We start from the raw sequence: 15,709 nt of genomic DNA on the forward strand, positions 1-15,709 counted from the left end.
ACCAGCCTGCAGTTTGGGCTCTGGATAAACATTAGGGAGCTCAGTGGTGGTGGATTCCCCCCCCCATCATGTGAGGCCAGGGCATCCAGGCAGAGCTGGGTGGAGACACATCACCTTATCCAACCCCCCTCTGGTGCAGCAGGTTGGGGTTTGAATTGCTCTGCCTGTTCCTGAATTTGCTTTCTTTCGTCTTCCCTCTACATTCCTTTTTCCTTTTGTGTCATGTCTATTAAGCATGCAAGCACGCAGGCAGGGGCTGCCCAACCTTTTTACCTCTGTACAGCACTTATAAAAGTTTTGGCACTTTATGCCTTCTAAATAATAATTTGACAAGACTTTAAACATTGCAGTCTTATACATTTCTAGTCAGAAGTCTCATTGTTGTAAACTGCCCAGAGAGCTTCAGCTATGGGGCGGTATACAAATGTAATAATATTAATATTAAAATAATAACAACAATAATATTCATATTCATATTCATATTATTATTAATCACCATCATCATCATCAAAGGGACTTGCTCCCAGATAAGTGGATATAGGACTGTGGCCCAAATACTTATTCTACTGTTTTTTACTATTTGAGTTGTGCTGGATTTTATTTGTCCCCCTCCCCCTTTAGTCACTGCTGCTGTTGGTTTTTGTAACTAATTAATGGGTTTGGGGGATATTTTACACTGCAAACCTATTTTTTCTCTTAAAGCCATCCAAGGTGGTGGCCATCACTACTTCTTGGGGAATTAATCCCATAGTTTTAACTATGCACTGTGTGAAGAAGTACTTTCATTTGTCTGTTCTGAAACTTCCAACATTGCAGATGTGTGCAGGAGGTATGCTTCACCACATGACAGAGAGATTCTTCACATATACCACTAAGTGGGAGTCACCTGCTCCAGCATAATCTCACGTGGGTCTTGCCACCTGATCAGGACTCTGCACACATGTAGGATAGCTTCAGGGGGATGGACAATGCCAACATGGCTGCTTGTGGATGCGAAGAGGACCTATATGCTGCATGAATCTCTTCAGCCTTTAGGCTGCCCAGAGACAAAGTGATGGCCACCAACTTGGACGGCTTGAAAAAAGGGATTAGATAAATTCATGGAGGATCAGGCTGTTGATGGTTACTAGTGATGACAGTTGTGAACTGCCTCCAGTAGCAGAGGTGGCATGTATCTAAATATGATAACTGGGGATGACAAGTGGGGAGAGTGCTATTGCACTCATGTCCCACTTGGTGGCTCCCCAAAGGCAGTGGCAGTTGGTGGCTCCATGTCAGTGGGGCAATGGAATCTGCTCTGAGATTTAGTCTGAATTTTCAAGGAGCTGTCCAAGGTGCTTGGACAGCTCCTTGAAAGCTCAGACTAATACCCGGAATGGATTCCACTGCCCCACTGAAATGGAGCCACCAACTGCCACTGCTCATAGGCATCTGTTTGACTGCTGTGAGAACAGGTTGCTGGACTAGGGCTGTGTATACATTGCCACCATAAAATGCAGATAGGTATATTAGGCAGGCACCATCTCTGCTATCTTTTTGGCGCCTTTTGAAGACTTTCCTCTTTCAACAAGCCTTTTAGGTTGAGACCTATCCCAGTCTGCGTCTGTGTTAGAATTGCTTAATATGTTTTTTAATAATGTTTTTAACCCTTTTAAAAAGTTTTTTTAAATATTTTTAATGCTGTTTTGTTTTAATGTATATTAAGATCTATTTTTATGATGTTTTAAAATGTTTTTAGCACTTTGTTTGCCTCCCTGGGCTCCTGCTGGGAGGAAGGGCGGGATACAAATTAAATAATAAAATAGCTCGTTCTTTGTCTCTGGATAAAAGTTGGTTTGGGGGAAAATGCATCAAAACACACTCTTTCATAAGAAGTGACAGGATAGAAACAGGATAAATATGGATTGTGGCTAACGTTGTGAGCACAGCACTTTCCAAACCAGCAGTGGGAACCCCTGGAGGCAGAGTAAATGGGATCGTGTACACAGCCTAAATGGGCTCTTGGTCTGATCCAGCAGGACTCTTCTTACGCTTCACTTGTCAGTTCTGCTAAATGTGAAAGTTCAGATTTCAAAAATAAAAAGACAGAAGTATGAAATGGTACAAAAGGAATTAAAAGTGCTGCTTTTATTAGTATGAATGAAAAACAGAGAGGAGCTCCCTGTATATAAGTACAGGGGAGAAAGAAAAAGATAGTTGGGACTTTGCATTGTCTTATGAAGCATTATCCACAAATGATTTGCTCAACCAGAAAACAAACAACAAACGAGCCAACAGCGTTGCCAGTTAGTCAAGCTCTTATGGCGCCCAAAGCAATTTGTAATTCCATCCCCTTCTGCATCTGTCAAGTTTCTTTCAAAGTGGAGCAGTCCCTGTATGAAATCCTCTATTCCCACGGAGAATTACATTACAGAATGATGCTCCATGCGAATAGTAATTTTGCTTTATTTCCCTTTCACATATGGGAATATTTATCTTCAAAGTTTTCTCCTCTGGCTCAGAGGCTGCTTTGTAAACCAGATGGTCTTGTGTGGCCTAATTGTACGATGATTTGTTGTGTGATTCAGTAGCATTGTTTATTTGTACAGTGGTTTGATGGAATTTGTACACTGCATAATATTGTTCCACAGCGCTTTCTTTCAGGAACGAGTCCCATTGCACTCATAATGTTTGTGGCTGTGCTTGCAATTAGATGAGGTTCTGAAGACACTTTGATCTCAGTTCACTTGCAGCATTGAACCAGCAAGATTAAAGCAGATGAGTACTTGCTGAAGACAGTCCTCGCTGAAGCTGGGTTTGGAGACTGTCCGTGTGATCCAGAAATAGTCCCTGTCATTTGATATTGCTCAGTATTAAGCTGCACTTTGGGACAGTAAATGTTTATAATGGGATGCCCACCAGCTGATGGGAATATATATGAAAATGTGGCAATAACAGGCCAGAATTCTTTTCAACTGGCAAAGCCCTGTCTTTCTGCCTCAGTCTCACCTCCACCCATACTTCCATCAGTTTCTCTTTCCTATTTCCTTTAGTAGGGCTGCTGGGACTCAGCTGGAATCAGACCCAGATAGGTAATTATCATGTCAACCATCCCAGCATAGCTATCCTCGAACATCCAGTGAAGTGCAGTGGCTAGAGTGTTGGACTAGGAGGATCTGGGAGATCAGGGTTCAAATCTTCATTCAGCTACAAACTTCACTGGGTGACCTAGGGCCAGTCACTGTTGCTCAGCCTAACCTACGATGTGGAGGGAGGGAATCATGAATAACACCTTGAGCCCCTTGGACAAAAGGTGGGATATAAATGTAATAAACAAACCAAACATCTTATTGTTGGGCATCTTTCAAGGGTCACATCAATACCCCTTGGGGGGTAGCCAACATGGGGGCCTCCATGTGCTGTGGACCACAACTCCAATCATCCCTGACCATAAGCCGTTCTGGCTGGGGCTGATGGGAGTTGGAGTCCAAAACATCTGAAGGGCATCATGTTGGCTACACCTCCAGTCTTAGAGCTTTCAGGCTCTGCTGCTGCTGCTGCTGCTGCTGCTCTCCTCCTCCTCCTTGCAGTCACGGCCTGTTCACCCGGCCTCTCCAAATAGGCAAACAGCAGCAGCAAGAGTGGAGCAGTATTTTCTGCTTGCTTTGCACTTTGTTTCTGGGCAGTTGTGTGTGGATTGGGTTCACAGAGAGAAAGCAAGCATATGGACAGAAGTGACAGTGACCTCCCTGACACCTCAACCTTCCTCCTCTCAGTTACTGGCAGCGACCTCTGCATTGGGAAGTCCGGTAAGCAATGCTGCCCCACCCCACTCTGCCCTGTTGTCCACTACTGCTAAAATTGCACAGGCTTCCTTTAGAGGCAGAAAAACTGAAGCCTCTTTTGCAGGGGAAGAAGACATTTGAGAAACTGAAGAACAGATATCTGGAAGGCCCAGCTGAGGCACTGGCAGCAGCCCTATGATACCAGCTGCTGATTCTTATCTGGCTGATCTACCACTTTTTGAGATGAATGCTGTTTTTTCAGGTTGGTCTAGAGTCGACACTGGTACCATGAGGTGTGATCATTGCTAACTGACAATCTTTCAAGGGACTCATCAAGCTGAAGGGAGAGGACTGAATTATAAAAGAGAGGAGAGTAACCCCAACCCAAGCTGCACTGGCTCCATGAACTTCCCACCCTTGCAGGCGGCTGTCTTGCTATCATTTCACATGATACAAGTACAGTATGAAATGGGAGGGAAGGGAGATCAAGACTATTGTACATAGGGTTGCCAGGTTCTTGGCCTGAGACTGATCCTGTATCTTTAGGAGAAGAGAAAGTCAGCCAAGTGCAGGTGTTCTTGCCACTCTGTAATGGGAAAAACCACAAGGTGGAATTCTCCCTTCCCCCTGCACAACTTTTAAAGATACAGGAGACCTCTTGGTTGCCAGGCCCGTTTTTCCCATTACAGAGTTGCAAGAACAGCTGCACTTGGCTGACCTTCTTTTCTCCTAAAGATACAGGATCAGTCTCAGGCCATGGACCTGGCAACCCTAATTGTACACTAGAATCAGGATGCAAAGTAGTAGGTGAAGATATCAGGGAAGGTTATGGGGAGGGGGGAAGAAGAGGAGGATCCCTTCAAGGTACAGAGTGAAGACACACATGTAAGAAAGGTGGAAATAGAGGAAGAATGGCCTCCCCAATCCTCATATTATTATCACTATCATTATTATTGAAAGAAATGCACACAACTAGAGATGTGGCAGAAATTAAGTTCAGTTTGCATTTTAATGACCTAATTCACGCTTTCTGGAATAATATGCGAACCAAAACAGTTTTTCTTCAAAATTCACACCTCTCCAAATTTTGCAGTATAGTTCCCCAACCAAAAATGTCTACAAAAATGTGTAAATTAGGGGAATATGTGCATAAAAATGCACATATTAGTGAAAATAACATGCAATATTGCATTATATTAGGGGAGATTGCTTGCAGAAATGTGTATATTAGGAGAAATGTGTACTAAAATGTTGACAAATTCTTGTGAGGACTTTTTTTAAATGCAAACTGATTTTGAAATCAGAGCTTGGAAAAGTTACTTTTTTGAACTACAACTCCCATCAGCCCCAGCCAGCATGGCTACTGGATTGGGCTGATGGGAGTTGTAGTTCAAAACAGTAACTTTTCCAAGCTCTGTTTGAAATGTGGAGAACTGAAGTTCAGACTGGGAATATGAGAAACTGAAACCAAAATTGATAAATCCGTCCATCCTTGCTACAAATAGCCACCTTGCAACCATAAAGTAAGCTCAGCCCTGCAATCTACTGGAATCCTTTACACATTCCTCAAGTCTCCTGCTTGGTGGGGGTCAGCAAGTGTTGGTGCAGCTAAATCCTTTCCTTTCCTTTGGTCTAATTCCTTTCCCTGCCATTTGTCTCGAGTTGAGAGACTACAGGAGATTCATTCCAAGCCCTCTCTTAGGTCACCTACTGGGGTTAAACTGGGTGAAGCTTCAACATCTGTCTTTGGGCACATCCCCACCACAGACTTAACTGGTTTAAGTGGTATAATAGTGTTTAAAATGTGTGGTGCATTACAGCGATTTTATACCACTTTAACAGTCATGGTTTCCCTCAAAGAATCCTGGGAACTGTAGTTTGTTAAGGGTGCTGGGAAGTATTAGGAGACTCCAATCCTCCTCACAGAACTACAGTTCCCAGAGTTCCCTGGGAAGAGGGATTGATTGTTAAACCTGTAATTGTGTTTAAGAATGCTTTTCTTTTTCTTGTTACACTGTTTTGGTGACGTGTTTGCACAACAACAACAATAATAATAAACAAGAAGAAATCTAAGATCTGCTAGAGCCTGAGATCTTTCTAGACTGATCCAAACCACATCTATGACAGCAGGTACCTTAATGGAATGCCAGTTTATTAAACATTTCTGTAGTATTTCAGAATTTACATTTTCTACGTTTGATAAGAAAATTGTTGTGTAATTAATCACATGCACTCACTTTAGTGTGGGATTATCAACAGTAGGATGGCTCTGTCTTCTAATTAGTGCCATGTGTGCTAAAGTACAACATCAGATTTCAATTCAATATACTAGAGGGTGCGTCTAGAAAATTGTCACGTTATTTATTTATTTATTTTATTTATTTATCATTTGATTTATATCCCGCCCTTCCTCCCAGCAGGAGCCCAGGGCGGCAAACAAAAGCACTAAAAACACTTTAAAACATAATAAAATCAGACATTAAAATACATTAAAACAAAACAACTTTAAAAACATTTTTTAAAAAGCTTTGACGATTTTTTTTAAAAAAAAGTTTAAAAAACATATTGTTTAAAAAAAAGGTTTAAAAGCATATTAAAAAGCAATTCCAACACAGAAGCAGGCTGGGATTTCAGAGAAGAGGCTGGGCCAAAATGAATGTCTAACAGAACAACTTTATTGCTAAGAACTATCTAGAACAGTAGGAAAGCTGACTGCTTCAGTTCAGACATAGTGCCACCTGTGGTTGGAATAGCAACATAACAGTTAAGCGCTCCATTCCACTTGCACTCCTCCAGTAATTCTTAACCCTTGCTACATACATCATACGTTCTCCTTTTGCAGTTCAAAATATGTCTAATTAATAATCTTCAAAATGAACAAGTTTCCTGATAACCCAGCCATGACAAGTAACAACTTGGCCACAGGTTTTAAGACTACAGCTGTGAACTGAGAAACATTGTCTGTTAACAAGCTGTTCAGAAAGTCCATGCAAATATGCTCTCTAGCCTGTCTGTAACACTCTTAACATGGTTCCCAAGTATAATATTTTTATGTATTTTGAGAAATAGTCAACCACTACCACTTAATGTTGCCGTCTATATTCACATATATGATTTGCTAGCCCCCACATTCCAAGAATGATGTTCTGAATTGAGCAAAAATAGAGGTGTGGAATACCAGGGGCTGCCATAGACATTCTGCCTTCCATTGTCTGTGTGTAAGCACGCCATAGCCTGCTATTTGGTTGACATGTGGCTGGTTTAAGTAATAGGGTTAAGACACAAAAGATGAATTAATTAAACACTGTAAAGGACTCTGGATGCTGAATCTGCTTTATAAATAGGGAGTGTTGCTGAAGTATTTGCAAGTAGAACAAAAACCCAGGAAATAGTGGTCATTGGCCCTCTCTTGCCAACTTTTTGGTTTGGCATTACATGGTTCATTCAAAGGCAAGATTAGATTGTTGGACCAACATAACATGGTTTACTTCATGTTCCTGGGACTTACTCTTAGATTCCTGCAGGTTACTTCATTAAACTAGCATATCAAATTTGATTGGGAGTTCTCATCAGTTTTCTGTTCCGTTTTATTTTATTTTATGAAGAAATTACTGTTACACCCATACCCAGCGACAAGCCAACTACGTGACTTCACATCTACTTTATAACCACATATAATTACATAACCTTGCAGTTTATTTTCTCCCAGAACTCATGGCTCCTGATAGACTCTCTTTGGTCTGATCTAAGAGGCAGATTTTGGACTTTTTAAAAATAGAGTTTTCAAGACACTTATATAATTAGGTTCTCCTCCCTCACCCTCCATATCAAATATTTAACCACATCTTCACTCAACCAGTGTAGAAGGAGTCTTCTGTGTAGGGTAAAGGAAAAAGCAAGCTCTGCTAGCAGAAAATTTGGCACAAGCAGTCACCTTTTAATAATGCATAGCTGCTCGTATGCATTGCTTTATGATGGGAAGGTTCTCATATTTCCAATCCTACATCATAAACTCTTTCCAGAGTACATTCTGTTCCATTTATTAAGATTTCCCCCACATACACACACACCTAGTTTATAAGTATTACATTTTTTTTAGTGTATACAGTTTTGAATATGAACTAGGGTGACGGATTCAAATCGTTACACAGCCATGAAGCTCACTAGGCAAGTCGCCATCTCTCAATTTAACCTCCCTCTGGGAAGACAAAATGAGACATGTCCATTGGCCTCTAGCATGCTGGTCATTGACTGTAACAATAAAGATATATATATATATATATATATATATATATATATATATATATATATATATATATATATATATATATATATATATATAGGCCTCTAGGGTTCTTTAATGAAGGATACATATAGGATGTGCTCAGTTAGAACCACCAACTCCCACATCGACTTGTTTGTGCACCGTGTTCAAAATCTGAGTCACTTCACTATGTCCAACCACCGTAGGAGGTGTGCTTGATGGGGACACAAGAGCATGCAGTGGCACCCAGATTGTAGAAGTCTCTCCCAAAAGAGGTTCAGTTCTTAGGAGGGCAGCAAAGACTTTAAAAAAAACTATTATACTTTTAATCCATTTTAACAGCCATTTCTGGGTTTTGGCAAGCTTCTTTTGTGAAGAAGACTTACTCTCAAGTAAGTGTGTACAGAATTGTAGCCTGAATGTAGTATCTGATATTTTCTCTGTTGGTTCTATCAAGCTGTGATTTCAGTTGTTCTTACTTGAAGTAAATGGGGGGGGTATCACCCCCCACGTGTATTCATCTCTGTGAAGTGTGTGCACGTGTGTTTGTTTGGAAGGGGGGCATAGTGTTCACTAATGCTGCTAATCCTGCTTGTGGGCTGTCCAGGGGCATCTGTATGGCCACTGTGAGAACAGGATGCTTTACCAAGCGGGTCTTTGGGCTCATCCAGTTGGAGTTTTCTTTTGCCTCATCCAGCTGGAGTTTTCTTACATTCATGGCTCAGTTGCTTGGACAAGGCAAGTGAACAGAGAACAGAAAGCAAGAATGGCAAGGAGAAGTAGGACCATGGTAGTGGTGGGGTCAGCAATGAGACCCCACTGTGGCACGGGCCTTGGCAAGTGCCCAACAATACCAACTCCTAGTACCAAATCTCCTGGATGGTATGTATAAAAAGTACAGAGCAGAATTAGAGAATAAGGGAGGGTAAATAAAATGTGTCATCTTCACAATCTCCTGTGATTAAGACACATTTTGTACTCCAGGCACAAGGATGTTCTCCCCTCCAAGTAACAGCCACTTACAATTTTGTGCATGGAGAAATACTATAGCTACATACATTGAAAGCACATTGAAAGAGCATTATTTTCCCCAATGGATCCTGGGATTCTGGGTTTGTTAAGGGTGTTGGGAATTATAGCTACATGAGGGTAAACTACAGTTTTCAGCATTCTTTGTGAGAAATAATGGGCTTTCAGTGGGCTTTCAGTGTATGGTTTGTACGTGGCAGGGCACATATTATCCATGCAGAAGGTTCCAGGGTCCACATTTCCAGTGAAAAAGGCTTTGAGCAGCATTGCTGGAAATAACATATGCCTAAGAGCCTGGAAAACTGTTGCCGGTCAGAATAGATGAACCAACCAATACTCTGACTCTGTATCAGGCAGCTTCCCTAGGTGGTACCAACTGTTCCCTTCAGCACCAGCAATCTTTGCCAGAGAGTCACACTTTAAAGAGGCATGCTTATATTGACCACTATTACTTTGAAGAAAAAGAAGCGATGGGCCCCTAAGTCAGGACATGCTCCCACTCCAGATTGGATGCTGATGCTGATTTCCTGTCAAAGTTTCTCCCTGAGCTGCTACTTGCCTTGTGGGTGCTATTTACTGCAAACAGAACGTTCAGGGACAAAAAAAGACAGTAGGATATGTGGCAGGAACCTGCATGTGTGAGTACATCCCAGTCCAGATCAGGAGCGTTTTCTGGATTGGGGGACCACCACCTACTTTTTCTTCAAACGGAGAGTGGTCAATTCAAATATGATTTTTCAAAATCTTGGATAATGTAATATGATTTGGTCCTCTGAGAAAATGGGTAGACCGACTTCCGGGAAGGGTGACTTCGCTTGTGCCTGCTTTTGGGACGGGCTCCCGCCTCAAAAGAAGCTTATTCAGATATAAATCAGTCAGAACATTTTTTTTTTTTGACTGATGAAATTTCTCCCGGGCAGGGAGAAACGTAGAGATCAACCTCAAAAGCCTGTTTTTGTTGGGAGGACTGGATTTCATTAATTTATGAGATAAGGTCCAGCCAACAATGCCGGACGGACTTCCGAACAAGCTCTATCTGTATAAGCGATACGTTTATCTTTTCTTTAAAGAGAGAACGGACTAACAGGCAAGCACCCTTCTTTCTATTATTTTTTTTACTTGGTTTAAATTGTTGCAGCAAAAGGAGATTTGTCAGATTGATCGGCTTTGGAAAACTTCTGGGTGAGCTATAACTCTTCTCTGTTATTCACGAAATTAACAGCTTATCTCTGTTTCTGTCGCAAAAAGCTGTCCTGGAAGTGCATTCTAAAGATAATAAACAGAAGAGGGATTTCTATTCCTGATTTCTATTCCAAGGAATATTATATTGTCTGGGACTATTCTCTTTTTGGTCTATTTTATTTTGACGAATCTGCTTCTTCACGACGCCACTAACTGTTTTGATGCTGGGAACTAAATTTGTTTTGCATTCTTGAACATAGAGAGATAAGGCAGGTTGCTCTGTTTATACTGTGATGTCATCAAGCCTGGAATATTAACCCAATTGTTGCTGAAATAAGAAGTGGTTCTTCTTTATTTTTGTTTTGCTTTGTTTTCGTGGTTTTAAAAATGGCAATCAAGAAAGTGGCTGAGAATCTGGAAGTAACTATGTTTCAGAAAATAATGGATGAGATTGAGATAACGAAACAAACCCTGCGACAGGGTAGTAAGGAGCTGAAAATTGAACTGAGCAAAATGACGCAGGAGCTTAAAGAAATAGGGGATCCTGTGAGAGAGGAGAATGAGATCAGAGATGAGAAAAGAAAAAATAAAGGGAAGATACAAGCCCTGGAGATTGGAACAAATGTGGAATTGGAAAAAGATCTGGAGTTTATGGATTTTAGAAATAAAATCTACTGTTTGGAATTTAACGTTATCTTTGAAGAAATTAATGAAGATATTAGAGATAAAGTTATCAATGGCTTGGATAATCTTCTGGACTGGAATGATGTGATGGAGCTTGATATAGAGAAAATCTATGGAATTAACTGCAGCCATGTGACAATGGAAAAACTCTTAAGAGATGAGCCAGTGCATTTTGTAAAAAAGAAGAACACAGATATGACTTTACAACAGTATTTCAGCAACTTATTCAGAATGGATGGCAAGAAAATATTTGGGATAGAGGAAATTCCCATCAGACTCTTATTATATGACTATGGCTACAACAGCAAGATTATTATGGAATACTGATAATGGAAGATTGGACACTGAAATTACTGGACTTAACAGGACTATTGAAGATGGAAGATGGAACTAATAGGGATAATGGAATAATGGCTATTGAAATTATTGGACCTAACAGATTCTGATGAGATGGATTAATCGAAATGTTTATTTGGACTATGGTTATGACAATAAGATTATTATAATTATTAACGAGATGGATTAATTGACATGTTTATTTGGAGAAAAATTGATAGATATATTTCTTAAAGAATTGAAACCTCTCTTTGACTTTTTGTGGAAAGAATAAAGTAATGTTTATGAGATTTGATGATTAATTAAGATAACTACTGGAGGAAAGTGATTTTATAATATGATTTAAGAGACAGGATTGTTATATATTGTAGACCTATAACTGATTTGATATGTGACAAATGGGAAGTCAACATTTTATTTTTTTTTGTTTAATCATTTTTGTTTTGTTTTGTTTTTTGTCTTTGAATGTTTTATGATTTTGTTTTCTATGTTTTATGAAAATTTGAATAAAAATTATTGTAAAAAAAAAAGAAAATGGGTAGACCACAGCTGTATGCTCTCTCCGTTTCTCCCCTCTATAAATGCACTGCTGCTACAAAGGGCTCATCTACACAGTGGTTTAGTGGTGCTACTTGCATCCCCTTTCAATTTGCATAATTCACATGACGTTACTGGCAAACAGAAGCTATCGCATAGTTTTCCCCCTGTAAATCCATACTAACCTAATCCACTGATAATATGAAAAGTTTAGAACAATACTGCTCCTCTCCACTCCATACGTCTTTGCAGACTGTTTGCTTCAATGCTTTTTAGTGGGCGGGTGAATCATCACTTTCAGCTGTTCTTTCTCCGCCCACTAGCTCTCCCATGAATTCCATTTTGTTTCTGGTGGTTTATCTAGCAACTTCAGACTGCTCTGTCCTTCTCCCTTCACAGTTTGCTACAGCCCTCCCTTCTTCCCTGCTTTTCTCCTTGAGCAAACTTGCTTCACTCCTTTTGTTTCCTAAAAAATCTAAAGTGCATTTTTTTAAAAAAAAGTCACCTCAAAAATAACAATATCAGTATCGATATTTTCAGAAGATATTGATATTGATATGTTTTTTTAAAAATATTGATATTATGTTGATTTGTTTTTCCAGCAGGGAAAAAATAACTCAGAAAAAACAAGGGGCAGCAGAGAAAGGGGGGGCAGATGACCCCACTTCTTTTCAACTGCCAAACGTTAGGAAGTGGGGAGGCAGGAGAGAGTGGAAATACTGCTCAGGTCAAAAATATTTGCACATGCCCAGTAACTGAGCAACTGGAGGGAGTAAAAATATAAAATTAGAGGGTGGGGCCACAAGGAAACAGCGATACAAATTCTTCCCAGAGGAACACCTACTTGAGTAAATGGAAAACAACGGATTTGAAGCTACCATTGAGCATGAAGCATAGACCTTGCAAATCTATTACAATGGTAAAAGCTGTGTACTTGCTATGAAGAAATGTGCCCTTGTGGATAAGCCCCAAGTCTCACTGTTATAGATGATGCCTTTGTGCTGGCAATTAGAAGGTGAGAATGGCACTAGTCAGAGGGCTGGATTTAGCCCAGATATTGCCAATTGCTGAGCCCTTTTCCTACTCAGAAAATGATCAGGTTGGAACCTGATAATTTCTCAGGTTGGAAATTATCATGTAAGAAGTTTGAAGGCTCTTCTATAGGCAAGCTTCAAATTGGTCTGTATTTCTGCAGCAGTCTCACTGTACATCATATACATATACATTGGCGATCACTTATGGCCAAGTAAGATTGTCTTCCAAGATAAGGTCTTTAACAGTGGGTCTGTAAGTGAGTGTGGAGGCCAATTCTGGATCCACACAGCCTCCCACAGTGAGGACATAGGTTTCCAGATGGAAGATGGTCGCGATGAGGATTTGTTTGACGTGCCTTCCACTTAGCTCGTTTGTCCCGTTCGCCCTGTATTTGTGCTTCTTCAAAGTCCACAGCACCTTTGATAATAGCCGACCTCCATTTGGGACGTTCATGGGCCAAGTCTTCCCAGTTGTCGATGTTCATGAATGGGTAGGGAGATCCTTTTGTCATTGAAACTCTTCAGGAGAGCCTCCCCCCCTTCTGGGGCCTAGGAGAGGCTTGTGTTTTGAGTTGTGTCTGAGAAAGGCTGGGAACTGGAGACACACAGAGAGACTGGCTCTCTGTAACATGGCTTTTGGGGGGGGGCGCCTGTAACCCTGATGGAAAAGTTGGATATTGGGCTGCTGATGGCTTGAACCCCTCCATCCTAAGCTCAGGTTGGAATGTGTAAATAAATAAACCATATTTCATAAAGACACCACAGTCTCCACTGACCTTCTCCCCAAGGAAACCAAACCCTGGGTGAGTGCAGGGACCCCTGGAAATCTCACTGCTCGGAGATTGGGGTGACGTGCAACAATATTCTTCTAGATTTCCAGAAGTGACTTTTACATCATGTGAAAGAGCAAATAAAATGTGGAAATCGTCAGCTAAGGAGACATCGGGAAAACGGAATAAACTGCTGTCTGAATGCAGCCTATCATTTGGTCACATTGAGGCTGGTCTGCCTCAGAAGTAAATTTTCACAGGAGAACAAGTTAATATCCAACTCAGAGTCTCATCTCCTGCTTCAGTCTGAGAATCTTGTGTTAACTAGAGATACCGAAGGTGAAGTGATGACTTGTTTAAACTTTTTTTAATGTTGTAGGAACTGATGTTCCATAGTCTTAATTTCAGTGGCAAATAGATTCTGCAGAGGCCCTCCAGATGTTGCTGGACTACAACTCCCATTGAACCTGACCATTGTCTTTGCTGACAGATGCCACATCCCAGCTGTAGGGAAAAGCTTTCAGATTTAAATTGCAATGGTTTTAATTACATGCTTCTGTACCATTCTCTAAAAACAAATCATCACTGAATTGAATAGACCACTTCAGTATGAAGAACGTAAAAGAGAGTCATATTGTTACCTCAAATATCTCAGCTGGATGCACCCAAAATCTAAAGCTGCAATCCTAAACCTATTTATTTGAAAGTAGGTCCCATTGCCATAAATATGCTTACTCATGAAATAAGGGTCAGTACTGAGCGATGAGATAACTGTTCCGGGTAGCCTCTTCTGAATTCTGTAAGAGTTGCTGCCAAGAGCAGTAGAAATGCTTGCCTGGTCTTCTCTTAGAGATATGTTGTACTTAGATCTCCAACCACATGTGGAGAGTGTGGGAATCCACAGGGCAGCCATATCAGTTGAAGGCCACTCTTCAAAAGGTTCATCTGAGGAATGTGGGGAGCTTCCACTTCAGCCCTAGTGGCTGCCAACTTGTGCGGTGCAGTTATAAAAAGTTTAATCATTATTTGGTTGAACCACGGAGAAAGTAGCTTTTGAAACATTGCAGCCAGCATGAAGTGCTACCATTTTCAAGCAATACTTGGCAGTATCTTCATGAGGGCTGTAACATTTGACACGATGCTTACAAGCCGTTATAGAGCATGGCCACTATTCTGGAAACCCTGTTCCATTTTCCAGCCATTCTTACATTCAACAACAGCCTTTTTTACAACCACCACTCATGTGTCTAATCCATGTGTGGAGTTGTGCCAACAAGCCCCTCTTTGACTTCACATATGAAGCTTTTCCCCACCCTCTGGTAGCCATGCTGTACATTGAATGCCAAAGGGTAGTCAAGCCAGTGTGCTCCACTCACACATTGCTAAGCAGTTCTTACGAAAAGGGCTTCCTTGTACTCTATTTCTGTGATTTGTGGATTGATTCCTATATTATCAATTGGCCTAATGCAAATAATCTAGTTTGAGAAAGTAACTTCAGAGGGTGGCAATTGTCTTCCAGTACCCTCTTAGTAAGCCACACAATCAAATCCCAACAAAGGTGCAATTTCAAGGTAAAATAGTAACCAAAACCTTGTTTCTGGTCTCTGTTTTTGGAAGATTACATTGTCACTCAGTTGCCATACTCCCATACACACCAATATGAGCTATTTATATTATTAACTTAAGCTTCAGCTGTTTTAAAAAATATGTTACAATGAGTGTCAGAAAACTGGTGAATGTTGATATTCACATGTGAATGCTGACAAACCCAAAGGATTTTTGTGAATGTCCAAAGAGAGAGGTTTCTTCTTTTTCCAGTAAATTGGGGTGAGGAACCTTTTTGCAGCCTAAGGGCCACATTCTTAATATTTTTTTAATAATGTTTTTAACCCTTTTTTAAAAGTTTTTTTTTAAAAAAATGTTTTTAATGCTGTTTTGTTTTAATGTATTTTAAGATCTTTTATGATGTTTTAAAGTGTTTTTAACCACCCTGGGCTCCTGCTGGGAGGAAGGGCAGGATACAAATAAAATAGTAAATAAATAAAAATAAATAAATTCCCTTCTGCGGAACTTTCCAGGGGCCACATGCATTTACCGAGTATGTCTACT

This window comes from Rhineura floridana, chromosome 4 (assembly GCF_030035675.1).
Source record: "Rhineura floridana isolate rRhiFlo1 chromosome 4, rRhiFlo1.hap2, whole genome shotgun sequence".
Taxonomy (NCBI): domain Eukaryota; kingdom Metazoa; phylum Chordata; class Lepidosauria; order Squamata; family Rhineuridae; genus Rhineura; species Rhineura floridana.